The sequence below is a fragment of the Scyliorhinus torazame genome, chromosome 6 (assembly GCF_047496885.1).
Source record: "Scyliorhinus torazame isolate Kashiwa2021f chromosome 6, sScyTor2.1, whole genome shotgun sequence".
Classification (NCBI taxonomy): domain Eukaryota; kingdom Metazoa; phylum Chordata; class Chondrichthyes; order Carcharhiniformes; family Scyliorhinidae; genus Scyliorhinus; species Scyliorhinus torazame.
In genome coordinates, this window is record NC_092712.1 from 212,439,983 (window position 1) to 212,459,360 (window position 19,378).

The following is a 19,378-nucleotide window of genomic DNA, read 5'->3' on the forward strand; positions in this document are numbered from 1 at the left end:
TCTGGCACAACATTTAATTACTTTTCTACCTCACCTGGATCTGCACCTTCCAATGTGCGTTTAGTATATTGGAAAGTCGTGCCAACTTACTCAATAAATTAGTCAAATCCACTGCTAACTTATTGGTTAAACTGTGTTTTAATTATTGTGCCATTATTCAATATTGCTGTAATTAATGACAGCAAGTGCAAAGCTGCAGCACCTATACTGACAAAGGGACTAATGACAATGTCGCTGCATGGTTCAAACAACTGAGTCGGAACTAGGGCAGCAATCTCATTCTATTCCAAGACAGGATCATTCCAATTCCATTCCATAATTCTACATAGTCTGTGTATTTTGATATTTCGGAAATTCGAAGTGCAGAAGGTGGCAATTGGCTGGTAACCTGGAAGGATTGCTGAACTGTGTAAGGAAATTAACTGCAGGACACCAAGAGGCCATTATCATCAACAATCTTGTCAGCAGCACCATGCTGCTGCTCGGAGATGCCAGCATGGGTCACAGTTTGAATTCATCCTTCCCAGAAAGAAATGAAAGTAAACCATTCTGAAGTGACTATAGTAGTAATTTCAAAGGCTGCACACTGACAAGCTAAAAGAGAAAAAGATGCCCAAGAAGATTCTCTGAAGTAGTCGTTACAGAACAATTGAAAAGGGTCACCACAGTATTCCAAAGGGTGTATAATGAAACGATTGAATGAACTGTTGCTAAAGGTCACTGACTCGTCCCTATGATCCTTCGCTCACGTGGTTCAAGAAAACAATGTATTTGATGTCATGAACATCCTCTAGCTCCTAATCTTTTGCCTGTTGAATCAAATCCTACTACAGATTACCTCTCGTACCAGATCTTCCATAGTAAGGAGTCTTACAGCACCAGGTTAAAGCCCAACAGGTTTGTTTCGAATCACTAGCTTTCGGAGCACTGCTCCTTCCTCAGGTGAAGGAGCTGCGCTCTAAAGCTAGTGATTTGAAACAAGCCTGTTGGAATTTAACCTGGTGTTGTAAGACTTCTTACGGTGCCCCCAATCCAACGCCGGCATCTCCACAATATATCTTCCATAGAATATGGATTTGGGAGCCCACTTTGGACATGTGGTGGAAGCAAGTTCAATCAAGGCATTCAAGAGGGCATTGAATGATCACTCAAATAAAGACAATGGGCTATTTCTCCATTGGCCGATGCCGAAATCTGGAAATGTGATTGGGCGGAGAATTGGTTCCAATGCCAAAATCATGGCGGGCGCTGATTTGACACAAAATTGTAATTCTGCGTTGCCTCAACAGCGGCGTCAAGCATTCCTGAACGCACATACAGTAAATACTGCATATTATTAGCAGGTCTGACCCGTTATTCTCCAGGGCCTCCGCGATTCTCTATATCTGATAGATTAAATCCCCAATGGTGAGGTTTACTTGTGTGGTATTATCAGGTATTGCTGTACCTAAGAGGCTGATGACCATTGGTTAAACCTAGGAGTTTACCATTGGCTGTTGATACGTAGCTCCGCCCTGTCAGGAGGAGTATAAGAAATGGTGCCGTCCCAGTAGCCTTCACTTTCTGTACCGAAGCTACTGGGGAACAGTTCTAGTTGATTAAAGCCTTCAGTTATGAAATCACTTTGTCTTGAGTGTAATTGATCGTGCATCAATTTAATCGACTAGACTTAAGATGGAAGGATGGATCTCCGAATCAAACCGGAGTGCCTACAACTCAGCCCCCACGCGGAGAACTCGGCTGCAATATTTAAACACTGGCTGGCGTGCTTTAAAGGCTACCTCGAGACGGCCGGAGGCACCCCCTCAGAAGAACAGAAACTGCATCTCCAGCACTCAAGGGTCAGCCCTGGGATATACACCCTTATCGAGGAGGCGGAGGACTATGATGCCGCAATCGAACTGTTAAAAGGACATTATATCCGCCCTGTAAATCAGGTCTATGCATGTCACCTGCTTGCAACTAGATGGCAAAGCCCCGGGGAATCGTTGGAGGATTTCTACCAGGCGCTACTGGTGCTGGGCCGAAACTGTGGCTGCCCGCAAGTTTCGGTGAGCGAGCACACGGAACTTTTCATCAGGGATGCCTTCGTAGCAGGTATGAGCTCCTCAGAGATCCGCCAAAGACTCCTAGAAAAGGACATCCTGGGACTTAGCGAGGCACGGGCCCTGGCAGGGTCCATAGACGTAGCCTCCCAAAATGCGCAGTCCTATGCGCCCGAATGCGCGGCGGCCCCCTGGGCTGCGTGGCACCCCATAGCGGCAGCCCCACAGACCTTCCCCCTGACCCCGCAGGCCTGCACTGCGAGATGGCCCGCTAACGCCGCCGGGCCCCGCTGTTTCTTTTGCGGGCATGCGAATCATCCCCGCCAGCGCTACCCGGCGCGCACCGCCACCTGCAAATGGTGCGGCAAGAAGGGGCACTTTGTGGGGGTCTGCCAGGCTCACGCCGTGGCCGCGGTCTCCAGTGACTCCGGACTGCCGAGGCAACCCCCCCTTCAGGCCCCGACCTTCCCCCCGTCTTGCCTGATTGACTCTGGGAGCACGGAAAGCTTTGTTGACCCCAACACGGTAAGGCGCTGTTCACTTGTTACCCACCCTGTAAACCAAAGGATCTCCCTGGCCTCCGGGTCACACTCGGTGGAGATAAAGGGGTTCTGCCTAGCGAACCTCACTGTCCAAGGCAGGAGATTCAACAATTTCCGCCTTTATGCCCTGCCGCACCTCTGCACGGCTAGACTCCTGGGGTTGGACTTCCAATGTAACTTGCAAAGCCTGACCTTTAAATTCGGCGGCCCGATACCCCCCCCTTACTGTCTGCAGCCTCGCGACCCTTAAGGTCGACCCGCCTTCCCTGTTTGCGAACCTCACCCCGGATTGCAAACCCGTCGCCACCAGGAGCAGACGGTACAGTGCCCAGGACCGGACCTTCATCAGGTCAGAGGTCCAAAGGCTGCTGAGGGAAGGGGTCATCGAAGCTAGCAACAGTCCCTGGAGAGCTCAAGTAGTGGTGGTAAAGAAGGGGAGAAACATAGGATGGTCATTGACTACAGTCAGACCATCAACAGGTTTACGCAGCTGGACGCGTACCCTCTTCCCCGTTTAGCCGACCTGGTAAACAGGATCGTGCAATACAAGGTCTTCTCCACGGTGGATCTCAAGTCCGCCTACCATCAGCTACCCCTCCGTAATAGTGACCGCAAGTACACTGCCTTCGAAGCAGATGGGCGGCTCTATCAATTTTTAAGAGTTCCCTTTGGTGTCACTAATGGGGTCTCGGTCTTCCAGCGAGAGATGGACCGAATGGTTGACCGGTACGGCTTACGCACAACGTTCCCGTATCTGGATAACGTCACCATCTGTGGCCATGACCAGCGGGACCACGACACCAACCTCCGCAAATTTCTCCAGACCGCGAAAATCCTTAACTTAACATACAATAAGGATAAATGCGTGTTTAGCACCGACCGCCTAGCCATTCTAGGCTACGTAGTGCGAAATAGAGTTATAGGTCCCGACCCTGACCGCATGCGCCCCCTTATGGAGTTCCCCCTCCCTCACTGCCCCAAGGCCCTGAAGCACTGCCTCGGGTTTTTCAGTTACTACGCCCAGTGGGTCCCGAACTACGCAGACAAAGCTCGTCCCCATATCCAGTCCACAACCTTCCCCCTGTCGATGGAGGCCCGCCAGGCCTTCAGCCGCATCAAAGCAGACATTGCAAAGGCCACGATGCGCGCCATCGACGAGTCCCTCCCCTTCCAGGTCGAGAGCGATGCGTCAGACGTAGCTCTGGCCGCCACCCTCAACCAAGCGGACAGACCCGTGGCTTTCTTCTCCCGTACCCTCCATGCTTCCGAAATTCACCATTCCTCTGTCGAAAAGGAGGCACAAGCCATAGTTGAAGCTGTGAGACTCTCCTAACGGACCAATGGTCGGTTGCTTTCATGTTCGATAATGCACAGCGGGGCAAGATTAAAAACGACAAGATCTTGCGGTGGAGGATAGAACTCTCCACCTTCAACTACGAGATCTTGTACTGTCCGGGGAAGCTAAACGAGCCTCCTGATGCCCTGTCCCGCGGCACTTGTGCCACTGCACAAGTGGACCGCCTCCGAGCCCTCCACGAGGACCTCTGCCACCCGGGGGTCACTCGTTTCTTCCACTTCATCAAGACCCGCAACCTGCCCTACTCCATCGAGGAGGTCAGGACAGTCACCAGGGACTGCTAAATCTGCGCGGAGTGCAAACCGCACTTCTACCGGCCAGAGAGGGCGCACCTGATAAAGGCTTCCCGTCCCTTTGAACGCCTCAGCGTGGATTGCAAAGGCCCCCTCCCCTCCACCGACCGCAACACGTATTTCCTGAACGTGATTGGCGAGTACTCCCAGTTCCCATTCGCCATCCCCTGCCCAGACATGACCGCAACCACCGTCATCAAGGCCCTCCAGGGTATCTTTACACTGTTCGGTTTCCCCGCGTACATACACAGTGATAGGGGGTCCTCCTTTATGAGCGACGAACTGCATCAATTCCTGCTCAGCAGGGGCATTGCCTCAAGCAGGACGACCAGTTACAACCCCAGGGGAAACGGACAGGTGGGGAGGGAGAACGGAACGGTCTGGAAGACTGTTCTACTGGTCCTACGGTCCAGGAATCTCCCAGTCTCCCGCTGGCAAGAAGTCCTCCCAGTGGCCCTCCATGCTATCCGGTCGCTGCTCTGTAAAACTACCAATCAGACACCTCATGAACGTCTCCTTGTTTTCCCCAGGGAGTCCTCCTCCGGGACCTCGCTCCCAACCTGGCTAGCGACACCCGGACCCATCCTGCTTTGGAAGCACGTGCGGGCGCACAAGTCGGACCCGTTGGTTGAGAGGGTCCACCTGCTGCACGCTAACCCCCAGTACGCCTACGTGGCGTTCCCTGACGGCAGGCAAGATACAGTCTGCCTCCGGGATCTGGCGCCCGCCGGAACCCCACGCGCACCCGAACCATTACCCCCACCCCACCCCCCCCCCCCCCCCCACCCCCCACAGCACCTCACTTGAGGGTCAGTACTGCCGCCACTCCTGCCTAGGCCCGCCCACCCACCGACGCCCCCTACAGGCGGCGCGCACCCCCCCCCCCCCCCCCCCCCACGTATCAACCGTTTGCCCCAACAGCGCCGCCTAGGGGTGACGAAGCTGCCAGGGAGGCCGAAACCACGCTCCCGGAGTCGCAACCGCCGGGACCCCCACCAGAATCACCACCGAAGCCCAGATGATCCAGAAGGACGACCAGGCCAACCGATCGACTGATTGCTTCGCTGTGACTTTAACGGTGAATTAACACAATATTCTCGACAGCTCTGTAAGCAGGTATCACGGTACCTCCATATCTGATCATACCATGTTAAAGGCGACTGTTACCACTAGCCACCACCCCCGCCGGACTCTTTTTTAACAGGGGGTGAATGTGGTATTATCAGGTATTGCAGTACCTAAGAGGCTGATGACCATTGGTTAAACCTAGGAGTTTACCATTGGCTGTTGATACGTAGCTCTGCCCTGACAGGCGGAGTATAAGAACCGGTGCCATCCCAGCAGCCTTCACTTTCTGTACCGCAGCTGCTGGGGAACAAGTTCTAGTCGATTAAAGCCTTCAGTTATGAAATCATTTCGTCTTGAGTGTAATTGATCGTGCATCAACTTGTACTTTTAAAAATCGTGAAACCGGAGTTGTGGCTGATGAGGGAGATGCAGCCAGGCAGGACGTGAGCTGGGCTGGCCGGGGGGTGGTAAAGGGGGAATGGGCTGTGTGGCCGGGGCAACTCCCCACAGGACTGGGGTGGTGTCCAGGCACGGACCGTCATTGGCACGGACCGTCATTACCGCGACCTGCAAGGCAGCCACCATGCTTCACTGTCCACCCACCTTGGTCCCTAGTTCTGCAGAGTGCCACAGGCTGTATGTGGTCTACATGGTGGTCTCGTTTGGCACTGCGGGCCCTCCCCATCCCGGTCCCCCCACACCACCCCGTGCCATATCCCCCACCACCCAACCAGCCGCCACCCGCCAGCGGGGCATCAGGTGGCCCGCCCAGGGCAATGCCTACTGTAGCCCCTACGGGGGTGCCGAGCAGGAGTTTGGAGCATACCTCTGGCAGTAGACCTGGTGGGCACGGGGGTATACACCATGCTATCATATTGGCATTTCACCCACTGCAGACAATGGATATTGGAATTCAACCAATAATGGTGGCCTTCCTGTTAGTCGCCGCCCCCCTGGGGGATGCCCTGCAGCTGTACGAGGAGGAGGAAGCTGCAACAGCAGAGCCTGCCCCAGAGTAACAAAAGGCAGCTGCCCAGGTTGGAGAGTCTGCTGCCCAACAGGCTGAGGAAGTGCAAAGGAGGCGCCACATGAGGCCTCGTGTGTCCTGGCAGCGCCTGTCATTCGAGGACCTGCCGGACCAGGCATGCCGTCGAAGACTCCGGCTGAGCAGGGAGACAGTGCGACAGATCTGCCAGGTCATGGCGCACCCAGCACCGCGAGGGAATGGGGAAGGACACCCGCTCCTGGTGACCGTCCAGGTGATGGTTGTCCTGAACCTTTATGTGACGGGGTCTTTCCAGGATCCGAATGGGACCAGCCTGTGATCTCACCGAGCACGGTGCACAGGTGCATCCACACCATTACGGAGGCTAACAGGGTTCGCTGCCATCGGCAGGATGCCCTGGGTCCAGGGGGTGATCAATGGGATGCAGGTCCCCCTACGAGCACCTGCAGACGACAGGCCGCTCTACACAAACCAAAAGGGGTTCCACTCAATGAACATGCAGCTGATGTGTGACTATCAGATGTGCATCATGCAAGTCTGCGCCCGATACCCGAGCAGTGTGCACGACACCTTCATCCTGGCACACTCGACTATTCCTGATATGTTTGATATGACCCCCTTCCGCCCCTTCCAGTATAAAGCTGAGAGGGTCGCCCACATCATGGCAGCCTGCTGCGTCTGCCACAAAATCACGCAGCAGAGGGGCAACATGCAGGAGGAGGAGGATGAACACCAGGCCTCGTCCAACAAGGGGGGGAGGGGAGGATGGGCAGGACATGGGGCCCAGACAGTTTTGGGAGGCCGGTCAACTTGCACACCAGGGCCAATGCGCACAAGACGCTCTGATCGCCTCCAGGTTCACCGACTGAGGGGGGGTGGGAACTGGTCAGGGGCAGGGACACCGCATTCCACCTCCCACCCAGCCCTCTGAGATACATACCTGCATCACTACAGGGTGCAGGCCCTGGGTTGGCAGTAACAGCGGGTCTGGTCCAGGGATTGGAGGATGATGACAACCCGCTCTACCATGAGTTCTGGTGCTCCGTATCGTATGACAATGTCTGACTCCTGCCCACGGTAGCACTTTCCACCGTCCACCTGGGTGATCCCTGCATGCAAGCTGATCATTCCATCACACAGTCCCAACGGATCCCTGGGATGACAGTGGTGGGGGCGGCCGGGGGCAGGGTTGGAGGAGGGGAGCCCAGGCCGCCCATAATACCCACCCATTTCCCCTACCCACACACCCCCTGCCACACCCCCTCTTTGTTCAGCCCAGACTAGCCCAGACCTCACACCCATCTGATACAGCATCAAGGCAGGTTGTAACAGTGTGAACAGGTGTTTAATGTGTCCAAATATTTACAGAGACGTGCCCTCGCCCCCTTAACTAAACTGTGCCCTGCAACCAAGGCAACTTAACTGGTGTCTAAATTTCTGGCCTTATGGGCCCTAACACTCCGTCGAAGTGGCTCCCCCAATGGTACAGCAGGAGTGGAGGGGCCTGTTGTGGTTCCCGCCCTGCGTCCTGGGTCCCCTTTCGCGGCCGACTTCTGGGGGAACCGGGCCTGGAAGGGCCCGGATGCTGTTCGAGTGTCGCAAGTGGCATGGTGCCACCCTGTTCTGCCTGCTGCCCATCAGATCACCAGGGACAGGAGGGGCAGAGTCCGTGGTGCTGCGGTGTTCCGGCACCTCTCCTGCGAGAGTCACCGGCACGGGCCCTGTCCCCTCCTCCTCCCTCAGGGTGCCCAGTGACCCCCGAGCTACTCCAAGGGACAGGGATGCGAGCCGAGCTACGCCCTGAGCCTCTCCCACCATCTGGCGCTGCCAGACCTGGAGGCCCGCTCTGCTCTTGGCCAGGGTCTGCACGCTCGCAGCCATGGAAAACGAGGAGTGGAACATCGCCATCTGGGACTAGGCCACATCACCCATTGACTGTGCCACCTTTTGGGCCTGTGTCACATCAGCCAGTGACTCTGTCACCTCCCTCTGTGTCTGCGCCACATTGGCCAGTGCCTGGGCAATGCCGCCCCATGGCTTGCTGTGACTGGGCCACTCTCAGGAGTGCCACTGCACTTTCCAGGTGGCTCTGGTACATGGCTGCCTGTGAGTCGGCAATCATGTCGTGGGCCTCGGCCAGCGCCTGCACAGAATTCCCCAGGCCTTGAACAAGCTAATCCATAGCCGGAATCGTCGCCCCCAATGCCTCCAGCAGTGACACCACCAGTGTAGTGGTTGGCCTGCGTGGCACCACCTCCTGCTCCTGCACGCGGTTGGACTCCTCCACCTGCACCTGCAGGTACTGGATGCTTGCCAATGCCCCTTCAGTTAATCTCTCGCTCTGCAACTGCATCTTCACGATCGCAGGGGCCGTCCGTTCCAGAAGCTCAAAACCCATCCTGATGGCAGCTAGTCCCTGGGGTCGGCCCACCCTCCACACTCCACCCTCCCACTCCCCCGGGAGTTCCTACCTCCACCTGATGTACCAGATCAGCTGTGTGTGCGCACAAGGTAGTGCCCCAGAAGCCTCTTCACTAAAGTACCCAACCGAGGTGAGAGTCTCTGGGATGGTGGAGGGTGTTGCAGACAGCTGTCAGGCAATCAGTGTCATCCTTGGACTTGAGCTCCGGGCTGTCCTGGCTCTCTTGATGAGAGCTGCCATCCGAGCTGCTCTTTACATCGCTGGTCGGCACCTGGACGGCTCCGGCTGCGGCTGGGAGCGGGGGACACCAGATAGACCTGCCCCCATCACCAGCAGGTCCTGCAAGATGCAAGACAAGACACATGATTAAACCACGGGTTGGGTGGGAGTGAGGGTGGTGGCATGAGGTTGAGGGTGGGGGTGAAGGTTGTGTGGGGGTGAGGGTGAGAGTGGTGTGGGGGGGGCAGGGGTTGGCACACATGGCTGGCATGAGGAACGGCAGCTCAGCAGGGTCTCACTTCCTCGCCCGCGGCCGATCTCCACTCCCGTGACCTCCCTTTCCTCTGGGCCGCTGATCGGGTCCAGGGGGCCCTCTGCTCAGCCACAGTGAGGGGCCACAAAAACTGAGATCCCCCTCCAGTTTTCGCCCACTCTCGGCAGCTATGGGCGGCCTTCTCCTGGCCGGGGTGGGGGGTGGGGGGGACACGACAGAAAATGATAGTGTTAGACAGTCCGGCACATGCAGTCCAGGGGATGGGTAGCTGCCGGCCTTAGTGGCCAGGGCACCCGGTCATGGCACCAGTATGGGTGCTGGCGTGTGTGGTGCAGGGTGGGGGTTCGGACGCCCTCCGGATTGGGGAGGGGCGGCGGTTGTGTTACGGGTGTATGGGACAGGGTTAGTGCTAGGGGCACAGTGTTCTCACCCTGGCCGCCCTGAGGAGGTCGTTTTTTACTGCACTGCTGGCTGGCCAGCCCAATGGTGCTGCGCGTGGAGCTGACGGCCTCTGCCACCTGAGCCCAGGTATGGCAAACGGTGGTGTCTGGGAGCCTCCTTCCGGGCCGGCATACAGTGTGACCTGCGTATCCTCCATGGCATCCAGGAGGGTCTCCAGCTCGGCGTCCGTGAAATGGGTGCTGCTCTCCTCACTGCCACTTTGTTGGCTGGGATGTTGATGTAGAGAGTGAAGCGTGTACGTGTGACTGCAGCTTGTCAGCCTCCTGAATGTCAATCGCAAATCCGGCAAATCCGGCACCGATTCTCATTGGAATTGATTGTGTTTCATGTGGCACCGGTGCTAGCCCCTGAATGGTCGCTGAATCGGTTCAGGTACGTCGCCAGTTTTGCTGTCATGGATGTCCACGAATCCTGCCCAGGCATCAATACGTAGTCTCAGGAACAGAGAATCCCGCCCAATGTATGGGGAAAAGGCAGACGAATGGCACTAAATCATGATGCTTGTTTGGAAAGCTGGCGCAGGCACAATGGGCCAAATCGCCTCCTTCTGCGCCGTAACAATTTGGTGATTCTGTGATCAAGTGTTAAGTTCTGAAGGTGTTTTAGTTAAGTTGGCCTAATGGGAGTGTGGTGGTATGTATTAGGGGTAGTACGGTACCTGTGATGCTGAGAGGCTATTGGTAGACAGACACTGGCTCCTGGTTGGATCTGCCGCCTGCTGGCTCCACCCAGTAAGGCGGAGTATAAGAGCCCGGGTTCTCCCAGCAGCCGCATTCTGTAACTGAGCTGCTGGGGAACAAGTCTTGCTTAATAAAGCCTCGATTGACTTCATCACTTCTTGACTCGTGAGTAATTGGTTGCGCCACAGGGAGGTAATCACAAGAAGCACATGTTATATCAAAAGGTTTGCGGCTGGATTCTCTGTTGGCGGGATTCTCCCTTGCTCTGGCAGTGCACTCACGCCCGGGGATTGCCCGACGGTGTGGGAGTGGCCACAATGGGAAACCCCGTTGGCCGGCTGGCAGGATGGGGAATCCCACTGCCGGCGGGGTGGGTGTCGTATCAGAAAACGGGTGCAGGACGGAGAATCCCGCCCTTGCTTTTTTATAGATAGCTACATTTAGGTGTTAACGTGTGAAGGAAGGCATCGCATACTTCCTATAAAATGTAGCTCAGATAGTGTGCCCTCTGTGGTAATGTGCAAAATGCTTCAAAAACTGTAAACTTTGAGAAGCTAGTTTTTCCTCGCATTTCAACTCCTACTATGTGGACATCGTTGAACGATCTGCCAGGAATCAGTCCATTCAGCCATCATTCTAAAATGCAATTCTTTAAAAAATAAATTTGCTTTTAGAAACATTCCTTGATATGTTTCAGAGAAGTAACTTGTTAAATTTTGATTAATCCAGCTGAAAATAGGTTCAATAATTTAACAAAACATTATTTTAATCGAACTGTCAATCCAGCACATGCACGTTAAATTTAGGTATGGTAGTTAGTTCCTGAATAAATTGTAAAAGTTATTGAATGTAATTTTTCTTAATGTGCCTAGGAGCGTCCTTGTGCTCAAAAGAACCAGCACAAATTTTACACGCTCCTTGAAAATCTGAAACTGAGTGTAATAATGGAAACATCCAATGGGAGAATGTGGCTGGTTTGGGGCGAGACTTGCGAAAGATCACGGAAACTCATTATTTCACTGGCTGTAAAATGTGCTTAAATGTTGCGATCATTTGTATGTGTTAAGCCCATTTTGGGTGAATCATGCAATGAAAACCAGTGCAACTGAGTGGAAACTCTACCCCAGGCATTTTCAAAGTGGGGGTCATGACCCGCCAGTGGGTCACGGGCGGGTGTCGGGGGGGCCGCGGAGCCAGCCATCGCGGCGTTCGCGATCGCGGGAATTCACCCGCAACAACCGCAGCAGCCGGATTTTAACATTGCCGTTTGCGAGCGGCTTTAAAAATAGCGGCCGGGACCAGTTAAAAAAATGCGGGCGCTCTGCACATGCGTGCCCGCTCATCAGTGCACATGCGGCCCAGAGTGTTGGGACCTGAATCCAGGGTCAAAGTGCGATAGCGGCATGGGGGCAGCTGACTGCGTGGTGATCACCGATGCTATGACCTCGATCTGTTTTGCTTCCCTAAACATTACTCAAATGATCTGGAGAGAGTATACATTCCTCATGGTTTAGTCATGGACAGAACTGAATGTTTCGCAAGGGATATAATGAAAACCATGGGAAATCATCACATCATCGCCCTCTGTGTACTGAAGGGTGGGTATACGTTTTTTGCTGACCTTTTAGACTACATTAAAGCATTGAATCAAAACAGTGACCAGTCAATCCCAATGACGGTGGACTTCATCCGCTTGAAGAGTTATTGTAATGATCAGTCAATAGGGGAGAGCTACTCAGATTTCACCAACTGAGGTACGAAATCCACGCTTTCCAACTCGAGAAATTGTCTTCTGGCTGATTCGTTTGCTGATGAATCTTGGATGCTAACTATGTCTTACCTCTCCTCCTGTGAAGCTGATTGGAATGAGATTGTGAGGACCAAGCAGGCTCACCTCTCGCAATATTGGTAAGAGAAAATGGTGAGTCGCGAATGTCGGCCGGCGTGGGTCCTGAAGGTTAGCCGGTTTATAAAAATGGGTCCCCGGAAAAAAAGTTTGTAAAACACGGCTCTATCCCATCTACTCAACACTGGTTGCAAAGCTGATGCAATTGCACACAGTGACTGATTAATGTACAATATTGAAAAAGCCAGCCTTTGACATAATCTGCAAACTTGCGACAAGTTAAAAGGGTAAAATTGGAGCCCAAGGGGTGGCACTGTTGTTAGCACTGCTGCCTCACAGCACCAGGCACCTGGGTTCAATTCTGACCTTGCATGACTGTGTAGTGTTTGTACGTTGTCCCCGTGTCTGCCTGGGTTTCACCCAGGTGCTCTGGTTTCCTTCCACAGTCCAAAGATGTGCAGGTTAGGTGTATTGGCCATGCTAAATTGCCCCTTAGAATAGGGATATGCAGGTTAGGTGGGGTTATGGCGGGTGAGTGAGCCTTAGTGGGGCGCTCTATCAGAGGGTTTGTGCAGACTCGATGGGCCAAATAGCCTCTTTCTGCACTTGTTGGCCCCGCTGCTGGTAAGAACCCTTAACGAGGCCAGAGAAGGGGGGACTTTACCCCCGACAATGTCGGAGGCGACGATATCACTAATCCTGAAGCAAGATAAAGACCCGCTGCAATGTGGGTCTTATAGGCCTATCTTGCTCCTGAATGTGGACTCCAAGTTGTTGGCAAAAGTGCTGACAATGAGGATAGAGGATTGGGTCCTGGGGGTAGTGCACGAAGATCAGGCAGGGTTCGTAAAGGGGAGACAATTGAATGTCAACGTGCGACGGCTATTGGGGGTGATAATGATGCCCCCAGCAGAGGGGGAGGCAGAGATAGCGGCGGCAATGGATGCAGAGAAGGCATTTGATAGGGTAGAGTGGGAGTATTTATGGGAGGTGCTGAGGAGGTTTGGGTTCGGGGAGGGGTTTGTCAGCTGGGTTAAACTCCTCTATGGGGCCCCAATGGCAAGTGTAGTCACAAATCGGCAAAGGTCGGAGTATTTTCGACTACATAGGGGAACAAGACAGGGGTGCCCTCTGTCCCCATTGCTGTTCGCGCTGGCAATTGAACCACTGGCCATAGCGCTGAGAGACTCCAGGAAATGGTGAGAGGTGGTTAGAGGGGGAGAGGAACACCGAGTGTCACTCTACGCAGATGACCTACTGCTGTATGTGGCGGATCCAGTGGGGGGGATGACAGGTTATGCAGATGTTGAGGGAGTTTGGAGATTTCTCGGGATATAGGCTTAACATGGGAAAGAGTGAGCTTTTCGTAATACACCCTGGGGACCAGAGTAGAGGGATAGATGGCCTACCGCTAAGGAGAGTTGAAAGAAACTTTCGATATCTGGGGATTCAGATAGCCAGGAGCTGGGGAACCTTACACAGACTCAATCTGACTCGGCTCGTGGAGCAAATGGAAGAGGATTTCAAAAGGTGGGATATGCAGCCGCTGTCACTGGCGGGTAGAGTGCAGGCGATTAAGATGATGGTCCTCCCGAGGTTCCTATTTGTGTTTCAATGTCTCCCCATATTGATCACTAAGGCCTTTTTCAAGAAAATAGATAGGAGCATCATGAGCTTCGTGTGGGCAGGGAAGGCCCCGAGGGTAAGGAGGGGGTTCCTGCAATGGAGCAGGGACAGAGGGGGACTGGCGTTGCCGAATTTGGGCGACTATTACTGGGCCGCCAATGGGGCAATGATCCGTAAGTGGATGATAGAGGGAGAGGGGGTGGCGTGGAAAAGGCTGGAGATGGCGTCCTGTAAAGGAAAGAGCTTAAAAGTGCTGGTGACGGCGCCACTACCGCTCTCCTGAAAAGATTTACCACGAACCCAGTGGTGGCGGCAACATTAAGTATCTGGGGGCAATGGAGGCGACAGAGGGGTGTGTTGGGAGCCTCGGTGTGGTCCCCGATCAGGAACAACCATAGGTTTGCCCCAGGGAGGTTGGACGGAGGGCTCCAGAGCTGGCACCGGGCAGGAATTAGGAGGGTGGGAGACTTATTTATAGATGGGACGTTTGCGAGCTTGGGGGCACTAGAGGAAAAGTATGAGCTGCCTCCGGGGAATATCTTCAGGTATATGCAGGTGAGGGCGTTCACGAGACAACAGGTGAGGGAATTTCCGCTGCTCCCGACACAGGGGATCCAGGATAGAGTGCTTTCGGGGGTGTGGATCGGGGAGGGCAAAGTGTCCGAAATATACCGGGAGATGAGAGAAGAGGGGGAGGAGCTGGTAGAAGAACTGAAAGGAAAATGGGAAGAAGAGCTCAGGGAGTAGATTGAGGAGGGTTTGTGGGCTGATGCCCTAAGTAGGGTAAATTCCTTTTCCTCGTGTGCTAGGCTTAGCCTGATTCAATTTAAGGTGCTGCATAGAGCACATATAACGGGAGCGAGGTTGAGCAGGTTCTTCGGAGTGGAGGACAAGTGTGGGAGGTGCGGTGGAAGCCCGGCGAACCACACACATATGTTTTGGTCGTGTGCGGCACTGGAGGGGTATTGGAGGGGAGTGGCGGGAGTGATCTCGAAGGTGGTGAAGGTCCGGGTCAAGCCAAGCTGGGGGTTAGCTATATTTGGGGTAGCGGATGAGCCGGGAGTGCAGGAGGCGAAAGAGGCCGATATTGTGGCCTTTGCATCCCTAGTAGCCCGGCGAAGGATTTTACTCATGTGGAAGGAAGCGAAACCCCCCCCCAGCGTGGAGGCCTGGATAAACGATATGGCAGGGTTCATAAAACTGGAGCGGATGACGTTTGCACTGAGAGGATCGGCTCAGGGGTTCTCCAGGCGGTGGCAACCGTTCCTCGACTATCTAGCGTAACGTTAGGGGGAAAATAGATAGCCAGCAGCAGCCCAGAGGGGTTTGGGGGGGGGGGGGGGGGGGGAGGGGGAGGGAGGGAGGGAGGGAAGGGGGGGGGTGAATTGTTTTTTTTCTAGATGGGGTGAAGGGGCGGGGGGGAGCACCATTTTGTGTTATTTTGTTAGTTCACTATTTTTAAAAAAATAATATTTTTATTAAGGTTTATTAACAACACAATTTTTTTCCCCTTACAAATAATAACACGTAACAAAATAACGCAAATTCTCCCTGAGCAAGATGTATACATGGCAAGGTGGTGTATTTACATAGCTTTATACACTGGCTCTCGCCCATTCGTGCCAGTTTCCCCCACCCTCCATGTTATCCCCCGCTCATCCGCCCCCTCCAGCAATCTCTCGTTCCCCCCCCTCCACCCCCCCAGGGTTGCTGCTGCTGCTGACCGACCTTCCTCTAACGCTCCGCGAGGTATTCTAGGAACGGTTGCCACCGCCTGTCGAACCCTTGTGCAGACCCTCTCAAAGCGAAATTAATTCTCTCCAATTTTATGAACCCCGCCATGTCGTTTATCCAGGCCTCCAGGCTAGGGGGCTTCGCCTCCTTCCACAATAGCAAGACCCTTCGCCGGGCTACTAGGGACGCAAAGGCCAGAATTCCGGCCTCTTTCGCCTCCTGTACTCCCGGCTCATCCGCGACTCCAAATATTGCTAGCCCCCAGCTTGGCTTGACCCGGACTTTCACCACCTGAGACATTACTCCCGCCACTCCTCTCCAGAACCCCTCCAATGCCGGGCATGACCAAAACATATGGACATGGTTCGCCGGGCTCCCTGAACATCTTTCACATCTATCCTCTACTCCAAAGAACCTACTCAGCCTCGCCCTCGTCAAATGCGCTCTGTGAACCACCTTAAATTGTATCAGACTAAGCCTGGCATATGAGGAGGAGGTATTAACCCTGCCCAGGGCATCAGCCCATAGCCCTTCCTCAATCTCGTCCCCCAGCTCCTCCTCCCATTTACCTTTCAATTCTTCTACTCGCGCTTCCCCCTCTGCTTTCATCTCTTGGTATATTTCCGACACCTTGCCCTCCCCGACCCAAACCCCCGAGATCACCCTATCTTGAACTTCTTGTGCCGGGAGCAACGGAAATTCCCTCACCTGTTGCCTCGCAAAAGCCCTCACCTGCATATATCTAAATGCGTTTCCCGGGGGTAACTCAAATTTCTCCTCCAGTGCCCCGAGGCTCGCAAATGTCCCGTCAATGAACAGGTCCCCCATTCTTCTAATCGCCGCCCGATGCCAGCCTTGGAACCCCCCCCCCCCGTCCATCTTCCCCGGGGCAAACCAGTGGTTACCCCTGATCGGGGACCACACCGATGCTCCCATTGCACCCCTGTGCCTTCGCCACTGGCCCCAGATCCTTAGCGTTGCCGCCACCACCGGGCTTGTGGTGTGTTTTGTCAGCGAGAGCGGCAGCGGTGCCGTTACCAACGCTCCTAGGCTCGTTCCTTTACAGGACGCCATCTCCATCCTCTTCCATGCTGCCCCCTCTCCCTCCATGACCCACTTGCGGATCATCGCCACGTTTGCTGCCCAGTAGTAACTCTCTAGGTTTGGCAAAGCCAACCCTCCTCGGTCCCTGTTGCATTCCAAGAACCCTCTTCTAACCCTCGGTGTCTTATTTGCCCACACATACCCCATAATACTCCTACCTACTTTCTTGAAAAAGCCCTTGGTGATCACGATGGGGAGGCACTGAAACACGAACAAAAACCTCGGAAGGACCACCATTTTGACCGACTGCACCATACCCGCCAGCGAGAGCGGGAGCATGTCCCATCTTTTAAAATCCTCCTCCATTTGCTCCACCAACCTCGTCAAATTCAGTTTATGTAGGGCCCCCCAACTTCTGGCCACCTGTATCCCCAGATACCGAAAACTCCTCTCCGCCCTCCTCAGCGGTAGGTCCCCTATCCCTCTTTCTTGGTCCCCTGCCTGTAATACAAAAAGCTCACTCTTCCCTACATTAAGCTTGTATCCCGAGAACTCCCCAAACTCCTTCAGAGTCTGCATGACCTCCACCATCCCCTCTATTGGGTCCGCCACGTATAGCAGCAGGTCATCCGTGTATAGCGATACCCGATGCTCCTCTCCCCCGCGGACTATTCCCCTCTATTTCTTGGACTCCCTAAGTGATATGGCCAAGGGTTTGATCGCCAGTGCAAACAACAGGGGGGACAGGGGGCACCCCTGCCTCGTCCCTCGGTACAGCCGAAAGTACTCCGACCTCCGCCGGTTCGTCACTACACTCGCCACCGGGGCGCTATAAAGGAGCTTAACCCATCTAATAAACCCTCCCCCGAACACAAACCTGCGCAATACCTCCCAGAGGTACTCCCACTCTACTCGGTCAAAGGCTTTTTCCACGTCCATAGCTGCCACTATCTCCGCCTCTCCCTCCTCCGATGTCATCATTATCACGTTTAAGAGCCGCCGCACATTGGTATTTAACTGCCTGCCCTTTACAAATCCCGTCTGGTCCTCATGAATCAACCCCGGGACACAGTCCTCAATCCTCGTGGCCAGCACTTTTGCCAATAACTTAGCGTCCACATAGAGGAACGATATCGGCCTGTAAGATCCACATTGCAGTGGATCCTTGTCTCGCTTAAGAATCAAGGAGATTGTCGCCTCCGACATTGTCTGGGGCAGGGTTCCCTCCTCTCTTGCCTCGTTAAAGGTCCTCACTAGCAGCGGGGCCAGCAGGTCCACATATTTTCTATAGAACTCCACCGGGAACCCGTCCGGCCCCGGGGCCTTCCCCGCCTGCATGCTCCCCAAGCCCTTACTCAGCTCCTCCAGCCCAATTTGTGCTCCCAAACCAACCGCCTCCTGCTCCTCCACCGTCGGGAACCCTAGCTGGTCCAGAAATTGCCTCACCCCCCTTCCCCCCTGGGGGCTGGGACCTGTACAGCTCTTCATAGAAGGCCTTGAATACCTTATTTATTTTTGTGGCACTTACCGTGGCTCCCCTTCCATCCTTGATTCCCCCTATTTCCCTCGCTGCCGCCCTCTTACGGAGCTGGTGCGCCTAGCCTTTTCCCCATACTCATAGGTCACCCCCTGCGCCTTCCTCCATTGTGCCTCCGCCTTGCCGTGGTCAGTAGGTCAAACTCCGTCTGGAGCCGTCGCCGTTCCCTGAGTACTCTTTCCTCCGGGGCCTCTGCGTGTCTCCTGTCCACTTGCAAGATCTCCCCCACTAACCTCTCCCTTTCCATGCCCTCTGTCTTCTCCCTATGAGCCCTAATGGAGATCAGCTCTCCCCTGACCACCGCCTTCAACGCCCCCCATACCACCCCCACTCGCACCTCCCCATTGTCGTTGGCCTCCAAGTACCTTTCAATGCACCCCCTCACCTTCCCACACACCACCTCATCAGCCAGCATGTCCTACGTCCAACCGCCACAGCGGGCGTTGGTCCCTCTCCTTTCCCAGCCCCATTTCCACCCAGTGCGGGGCATGGTCTGACACGGCTATGGCTGAATACTCCATCCCCTCCACTCTCGGAATAAGCGCCCTACCCAGAACAAAGAAATCTATCCGGGAGTAAACCTTATGTACGTGGGAGAAAAAAGAAAATTCCCTGGCCTGCGGTCTTGCAAACCTCCATGGGTCCACTCCCCCCATCTGATCCATAAAACCCCTGAGCACCTTGGTCGCCGCCGGCCTCCGTCCCGTCCTTGATCTGGAGCGGTCCAGTGCTGGGTCCAGCACTGTATTAAAGTCCCCTCCCTTTATCAGTCCTCCTACCTCCAGGTCCGGAATGCGCCCCAACATACGCTTCATAAATCCAGCATCATCCCAGTTCGGGGCGTATACATTTACCAACACCACCCTCGTCCCTTGCAGCCTACCACTCACCATGACATATCGCCCTCCATTGTCCGCTACAATAGTCTTGGCCTCAAATGACACATGCTTTCCCACCAGAATTGCCACCCCTCTATTTTTCAGGTCTAATCCCGAGTGAAATACCTGTCCTACCCATCCCTTTCTTAACCTGACCTGGTCCGCCACCTTCAGGTGTGTCTCTTGGAGCATTGCCACGTCTACCTTCAGTCCCTTCAAGTGCGCGAACACCCGAGCCCTCTTCACCGGCCCGTTCAGGCCCCTCACGTTCCACGTTATCAGCCGGATTGGAGGGACTCTCACCCCCCCCCCCCCCCTCCCCTCCCCCCCCCCCCCCCCCCCCCC